The sequence below is a fragment of the Physeter macrocephalus genome, chromosome 20 (assembly GCF_002837175.3).
Source record: "Physeter macrocephalus isolate SW-GA chromosome 20, ASM283717v5, whole genome shotgun sequence".
Taxonomy (NCBI): domain Eukaryota; kingdom Metazoa; phylum Chordata; class Mammalia; order Artiodactyla; family Physeteridae; genus Physeter; species Physeter macrocephalus.
The window spans coordinates 56,486,883-56,494,974 of record NC_041233.1 but is presented as its reverse complement, the minus strand read 5'-3'; the positions used below and the strand labels follow the sequence as shown (position 1 = coordinate 56,494,974).

General features: G+C 41.1%; 1 protein-coding gene across 2 annotated transcripts in view; it reads left to right on the top strand.

Moving 5' to 3' along the window:
* Positions 1 to 8,092, top strand: part of CPN1 (carboxypeptidase N subunit 1) — a 59,149-nt gene that overhangs the window by 2,828 nt on the left and 48,229 nt on the right. The window contains exon 1 of one of the 2 annotated variants that reach the window (XM_007108785.2): positions 6,890 to 6,997. The exons of the other annotated variant lie outside the window; for it this stretch is intronic. The gene's annotated coding sequence lies outside the window, so the exon portion shown is untranslated. Of the gene's footprint in view, positions 1 to 6,889; positions 6,998 to 8,092 lie in introns of those variants that run through there. 2 annotated transcript variants of the gene reach the window in all.

Genomic DNA, 8,092 nt, shown 5'->3' with positions numbered 1-8,092 from the left:
ATAAAATACCTAGGAATAAACCTACCTAAGGAGGTAAAGACCTGTATGCAGAAAACTATAAGACACTGATGAAAGAAATCAAAGATGACACAAACAGATAGAGAGATATACCATGTTCTTGGATTGGAAGAATCAATATTGTGAAAATGACTATACTACCCAAAGCAATCAACAGATTCAATGCAATCCCTATCAAATTACCAATGACATTTTTTACAGAACTAGAACAAAAAATCCTAAAAATAGATTGGAGACCTAAGTGTAAGATCAGACACTATAAAACTCTTAGAGGAAAACATAGGAAGAACACTCTTTGACGTAAATCACAGCAAGATCTTTTTTGATCCACCTCCTAGAGTAATGGAAATAGAAACAAAAATAAACAAGTGGGACCTAATGAAACTTCAAAGCTTTTGCAAAGCAAGGAAACTATAAACAAGACAAAAAGACAACCCTCAGAATGGGAGAAAATATTTGCAAACAAATCAATGGACAAAGGATTAATCTCCAAAATATATAAACAGCTCATGCAGCTCAGTATTAAAAAAACAAACCCAATCAAAAAATGGGCAGAAGACCTAAATAGACATTTCCCCAAAGAGAACATACAGACGGCCAAGAAGCACATGAAAAGCTGCTCAACATCACTAATTATTAGAGAAATGAAATCAAAACTACAATGAGGGGCTTCCCTGGTGGTTCAGTGGTTCAGAATCTGCCTGCCAATGCAGGGGACACAGTTTCGAGCCCTGGTCCAGGAAGATCCCACATGCCATGGAGCAACTAAGCCCGTGAGCCACAACTACTGAGGCCAAGTGCCACAACTACTGAAGCCCGCACGCCTAGAGCCCGTGCTCTGTAACAAGAGAAGCCACTGTAATGAGAGGCCTGTGCACCGCAACGAAGAGTAGCCCCCACTCACCACAACTAGAGAAAGCCCATGCGCAGCAACAAAGACCCAAAGCAGCCAAAAAATAAATTAAAAAAATTTTTTAAATCATTGAAAACATAAAGGCTCTGCGCTCCCAGTGCAGGTGGCCCAGGTTTGATCCCTGGTCAGGGAACTAGATCCTGCATGCCGCAATGAAGATCCCACATGTGGCAACAAAGATCCCGCATGCAGCAATGAAGACCCTGCGTGCCACAACTAAGACACGGCACAGCCAAATAAATAAATATTTTTAAAAATATAAAAAATAAAATAACCTAAAGATAAGGGAAGAGGAAACAGAAGAATGATGATTGCAGGGAGAATTCAGTTTGACTTGGTGACTTTGGGGAGACAGGGATAAATTCTACGGGAGCTGCTGAAAGCAAGGGAATTGAGAAGGAAAAGGAAGAGAAGTATGTTTGTGACTTACTGTTCTTTAAAAGACAGAAATAAATAATGGAGTTCCCTTTTAATTACTTTTTAAAAAATTTATTCATTTATTTAATTTTTGGCTGCATTTGGTCTTCGCTGCTGCACGCGGGTTTTCTCTAGTTGCTAAGAGCGAGGGCTACTCTTTGTTGCGGTGTGCGGGCTTCTCATTGTGGTGGCTTCTCTTGTTGCAGAGCACGGGCTCTAGGCGTGCAGGCTTCAATAGTTGTGGCACACAGGCTTCAGTAGTTGTGGCTCGCGGGCTCTAGAGTGAAGGCTCAGTAGTTGTGGTGCAGGGGCTTAGTTGCTCCATGGCATGTGGGATCTTCCCTGACCAGGGCTCGAACCCGTGTCCCCTGCATTAGCAGGCGGATTCTTAACCACTGCACCACCAGGGAAGCCCCCTTTTAATTACTTTTGACAGTTAGACTACTCTCTTCACTTGCATGTCCCTTCAGAGACTAAACCATGGGCATCAGCTTCACGATATTCTTAGCCCCACACACAGGCTATGAAATTTGGAACCATTTGGATTGCAGATCTAATCGTCCATTTGTATACTGCCGAGGTAAAAATCAAAGAAATATCACTTTGGGCAAGTTTCTTAACATTTCCCCAACTTGATTTCCTCATTCGTAACATGGAGATCACAATACTCCCTTTCAGAGTGGTTATGAACATTAATTGAGTTAACGTTGCATTAAGGCAAAATCATTCTCTAAAGATGTGTAATAAAGTGTGTGGATTAAAATGGAACTCTCTGTCTCCATTTCAGCTGGGCTGCCCAGGCAATAGTTACCAAACATGACTGCATTCCAAGGCTTGGTGCTAGATCACCAATCAGGAGTTGCTGCAAAAACAATTTGCTAAAAATAGTTGCTTCAAAAATAGTTTCTGAGCCTTAGCCCCTCATCCTCCTGGAAATTCTCATAAGATTGAAGTTGAGAAATAGTATTTCTTAGGAGTGAGTAGTCAGAAGGTTGTGAGTTTCGCTACCCTCACCAAAAGGAATAAAAGGAGGATGCTTCCCCCTCATGGCAAATCGAGCAAGGGGGACTTAATGAAAACAATTTAGAGAGTTTGACAAGTGTTCCCAGGACTGGGGTAGCACAATGTCCTGAGGGCTGAGATACACCTGGGGAAGTCTTTGAGAGACAGACAATGGCTGCCACTAATTTGGAATGGCCTATACTCTCAGAATTCCTAAGGTCAAAGGGTGTGTGGGCATTTCCCACAGATGAGATGTTAGCCTGGGAGAGAGAGATCTTAAAGGGTTTCCGCCCAAGAGAATAGCAGCTAGCTTTGGATTGTGGGCATGATTGGCACCTCCTTTATTAACAAAGTTAGGGCAGAAAGAGTCTCATATAACTCAGCAATAAAAAGATTACCCCCCCCAAAAAAAACTACCCAATTTAAAAATGGGCAAAGGATTTGTATAAACATTTCTCCAAAGAAGATATGCAAATGGGCTATAAACACATGAGAAGGTTCTCAATATCATTAGTCACCAGAGGAATGCAAATCAAAACCACAATGACATACCACTTCATACCTACTAGTAAGGTAAAATTAAAAAGATAATAAGTGTTTTCAAGAACGTGGAGAAGGTGAAATCCTCATATATTTCTGGTGTGAATGTAAAATGGTGCAGCCATGTTGGAAAACAGTTTGGCATTTCCTCAAAATGTTAGGCATAGTGTTACCATATTACCCAGCACTTTCACCTAGGTGTCTACCCAAGAGAAATGAAAATATATGTAAACACAAAAACTTGTACAAGAATGTTCATAGGATGATTCATAATAATTGAGAAGTGGAAACAAGCCAAATGTCCATCAACTGATGAATGGATAAACAAAAGGTGTTATATCCATACAATGGAATATTTTATGGCCATAAAAAGGGAATGAGGGCTTCCCTGGTGGTGCAGTGGTTGAGAGTCTGCCTGCTAATGCAGGGGACACGGGTTCGAGCCCTGGTCTGGTAGGATTCCACATGCCGCGGAGCAACTGGGCCCGTGAGCCACAACTACTGAGCCTGCATGTCTGGAGCCTGTTTCCCGTAACAGGAGAGGCTGCGACAGTGAGAGGCCCACGCACCGCGATGAAGAGTGGCCCCCCGTTGCCACAACTAGAGAAAGCCCTTGCACAGAAACGAAGACCCAACACAGCAAAAATAAATAAATTAATTAATAAACTCCTACCCCCAACATCTTCTTAAAAAAAAAAGGGGGGGGGGAATGAAGTACTGATACTTGCTACAACATGGATGAAACTTGAAAGCAGCCAGACACAAAAGACCACGTATTATATGATTCCATTTATATGAAATGTCCAGAATAGGCAAATCCATAGAGACAGAAAATAGATTAGTGATGGCGTAGGTCTGGAAAGTGAGTGCAAATGGCTAGGGAGTTTTCTTGAAGGGTGATGAAAATATTCCGAAATTAGATTGCAGTGATGATTGCACAACTCTGTATTTTCTAAAAACCACAGAACTGTACACTTAAATGGGTGAACTTTATAGTATGTGAATTATATCTCAATAAAGCTGTATTTTTTTTTTTTTTTTTGGCTGGCCGTGCAGCTTCTGGGGTCTTAGTTCCCCTACCAGGGATCAGACCTGGGCCCTGGCAGTGAAAGTGTCGAGTCCTAACCACTGGACCACCAGGGAATTCCCATAAAGCTGTCTTTTTTGAAAAAAAGAATATATACACAAGCACAAAAGCATCAATAATTAGCATACATTTTCCTGATAAAATAGAAGCATGATGACTAGTAAGTACTTTCTGGCTCATAGGTGTCTTCTAAACACTGCCTCAGGTCATGCAACAATCAAAACTCAGTTTCAAGGCAATATCCCAGGTCAAAGCAAGCTAGGACATCAGAAGTCTAGAATTGGGACAGGCTAGTAAGGGGAAGGGAACATCCTAGTTTCAGGCACAGTCAGAACTGGAGGCAATTGGGCCACTTACAGAGTCAACAATTCAATCTAGAGTTTTCAAGGGATCTTGGTAAACTCAGGCTAGATTGAAGCTGATGCTGTTATAGGAGGAGGAGACGGGAGAGATGGATTCAAGTGCATGCATAGGTCCTGTCTTATTGGTATTTCTACAGATTTAAAATCACAGCAAGAAAGGTTTAGGACAAAATGCCTTTAGGCTTAGAGATATCAACTTTTAAGTCTCAAAGGCCTTTACATAATCAGTACAAAAATTATATTGGGTGGTCAGTTCTAGCTCTGAATTTTCAGTGAAGCTGGACTTAACTTCATAGTTATGGTCATTTAGGATGGAATAACCCTCATGAATTTCCATTCTCAGGGCCATTATAAACAAAACCCAAGAAGCTTGCTCAGGACTCTCTTTCCTATTTATCTTCTCCATTAATTTCAAACACAGAAGGAATATGTTTCTTCAATGATGATCTAGTTGCTCAAACTGAAAAAAAAATTTTTTGTTCTTAGGTAACAATTATTTTTATCTTTAGGGTCAGTGCTTTCTCCAGGAGGGAGCATAGAATAAAATAAAGGTAATAGGTTTTATTTATTTATTTCTTAAATTAATTTTTATTGGAGTACAGTTGCTTCCCAATGTTGTGTTAGTTTTTACTGTACAGCAAAGTGAATCAGCTATACGTATACATATATCTCCTCTTTTTTGGCTTTCCTTCCCATTTAGTTCACCACAGAGCATTGTGTAGAGTTCCCTGAGCTATACAGTAGGTTCTCATTAGTTATCTATTTTATACATAGTATCAATAGTGTATATATGTCAGTCCCAATCTCCCAATTCATCCCACCCGCCCCTTCCTCCTGGTATCCATACGTTTGTTCTCTATGTCTGTGTCTCCATTTCTGCTTTGCAAATAAGATCATCTATACAATTTTTTGGTAATAGGTTTTAAAATCTGATCACATCTGACGTATTCTAGCTGTGTGACGTTTGGCAGGTCCAGACTTTCTCAGATCTTCATCTAAAAAACGGAATTAACACCACCTACCTTCCAGGTTAGGAGGGTGAGGATTAATGATAATGTATGTATTTTCCCTGGCAATTAGGAGGGGCTCATAAATGATGGTTTTTATTATCAAGTCACTGAAAATTCTCCCACAGTCAATGCAAATTCAAGCTTTTAGCCATTCATTGCTTTTTTCTACTCTGTTTCCTGTTTTAATGTGTGATATTCCATGCTCAGTTATGATTAAATCAATTAATATTGGTTATTATAGTTCTCTGGTATAATAATGATGTTGGATTTCTCTTATACTTCTTATTATAATGTTGTATTTCTCTGAATCTAAGATGCCATCTGTTTTAAGATACATTACTGTTTCAGAAACATTAAAATGTGAAATCAAGAGCACCTTAGAATCAATGAAATATAGTTGCCCCCTACTACATTTGGACCCATAGACTGTTACTGGTCCAGTTAACAGGCTGCTCAAAGTCTGATGTATGTTGGTCCCTTCATCGCAGATGACCAGATCACTTGGATTCAGGCTCCTCTTTTCCAGTTAACATAATACCCTGATACCCTCATACCTCACATGATGTTGTATCAGTAAACACACATTACATTAGTTTTTTCAAACTCAGAAAGAACCTCTTTATTCCCAGTAAGGATTACACAGGTACAGGCTATTGACAAATTAGGCAACACTGGTACACAGAAAGGATTCAGAGTCCATGCCATGCACGTTTTCAATCAGCTAGAGGGCAATCTGAATCTACGTGTCACTAAACCAACAATTGCCTTGTTGGAAGCAGGGTTAGTGGGAGCATGTGGGAGAGCCTGGATTTCTGGAATTCCAGTGAGTCATTTCCTGCCCTGTTATAAGGTCAACAAAATGTGAATAGGGAGGTGATAGTTCATTTTTTGTTATTGCTCTTCAGAATTTGTTTAATCCCTGTTATATACCAAGTATAGGTTAAGGACTGGGAATCCAGAAACAAGATACTGTCTCTGGTCTTAAGGGCCTTATGCTTTAATCATGGAAGACAAACAAATAGACCAAAAGTGACAGCATAATGCTACGTTTGTAGAGAAGTACGCACAGAGTTTTCTAAGGAAACACAAGAAAGGTACAACAGAAGTCAGACCAGAGGTAAGTGATAGAAAAGTTTTATAGAAAATGATGCCTGCACTTGGTTTTGAAACACAAATAGGAGTCAGCTAGCTTCCAAATGGAGGGAGAGGAGTTGTTTAAACACTCTTTTATGCTGGTGTATTTTACCATAATTTTTTAAAATTGGAGGGAAAAAAATGCAGTCTTTTGAAAGACTACTCATTGTTTGGCAAAGCCAGCAGGAAGGAAGGGTGTTAGGGAAGAGAGGTGAGAAAGACAGTGATCACCAGGTGCTGGAGGGCCTTGTTTCCGGGACAGATGTTTGGAATTAACCGAGGAGAATGGAAAACCAATAAAGGGTCTGAAGGGTAGAAGGGAGGGGCGAGCGGGAGGCGCGACGTGGTTGCGTTGAAGGAAGAGCACGAGGTGTGCAGCTGGCGTGGGTGCGTTCCAGGCAGCAGGGCCGGTCCAGGCAGGGGTGTAGGAGCGCAGAACCAAGCAGTGGCTCCGCAGGGGAGAAGCAGGAAGCGTGGTGAGGATCGGCAGCAAAGAAGTGAAAGGGCTTCGAGGGTGAGTAAACGCGGGAGGTGAATGAGAAGGGAGAATTTCGACCAGCTCCCATGTTTTCAACTTGGGCAACAGGTGGTGCCATATCCCAAGAAGAGCTGCTCTGGGGGCAAACAGGAGGCATTTAGATTTAACGGGTTGCGCCTGACGGCCCTGAGGAAGGGGCAAAGGGGGAAGGCATCCTAGTCAAGGCAATAAAGGAAATAAATACAACTGACATGTGCACAGCACTCTCCAGATTATACAAAACTGTTATTGACAAGTGAGACGTGACTGGAGCAGATAATGTGTGTTGGGGGGCGAAGTTCTGAGGGAAGTTTATCTGGTCGGGAGGAGCAGCTTGTTTATAGAGAGCAGTGAACATCCAACCCTGGAGGTCCCGCTAGATCCAAAAATAGAAGAAACCCCGGAAGGGTTGCATTTAGAGGAAAGCATATTCAAGAATATTTCTTCTGGCAAATTCCAGTTAAAGATAGCAGGGAAAGGGCATTTTGAATTCACTTCCAAGTCCTGAAACTAACTGAAAGCAAAATAAAAGAGCAAAAAGTAAAAAAGAAACTTGCACCTTCAATTAACAAGGCAAAAGTTGTAAAACAAAACTATGAAGAATGGCTGCCAAATGAAGAGAATTTTGACCTAAAATATATGAGAACATAGAGCCAACACATCCCTGCACAGACTCTGGGAAAGAGATCAGTTTACCTAAAATTAAGTGTCATGTTCCCGAGAAGTACATGCAGTGATCCTCTGCGGGTAGATGGACAAGGTACAAGGTCTGACAAAGGATGGGTCAGAGATGGTCAGTGTTCTGTAATATCTGTCCTCTCTTTTTACTGTAAGAGAACCTCTGATTTTTAAAAATTGAAGTAGAGTTAATTTACAATGTTGTGTTAGTTTCTGGTGTTCAGCAAAGTGATTCAGTTATATATATATTATATATATATTATATATATAATATATTCTTTTTTTTATCATTTCTTTTTTTGTGTGTGTGTGTGTTACGTGGGCCTCACTGCCGTGGCCTCTCCCGTTGCGGAGCACAGGCTCCGGACGCGCAGGCTCAGCGGCCATGGCTCACGGGCCCAGCCGCTCTGCAGC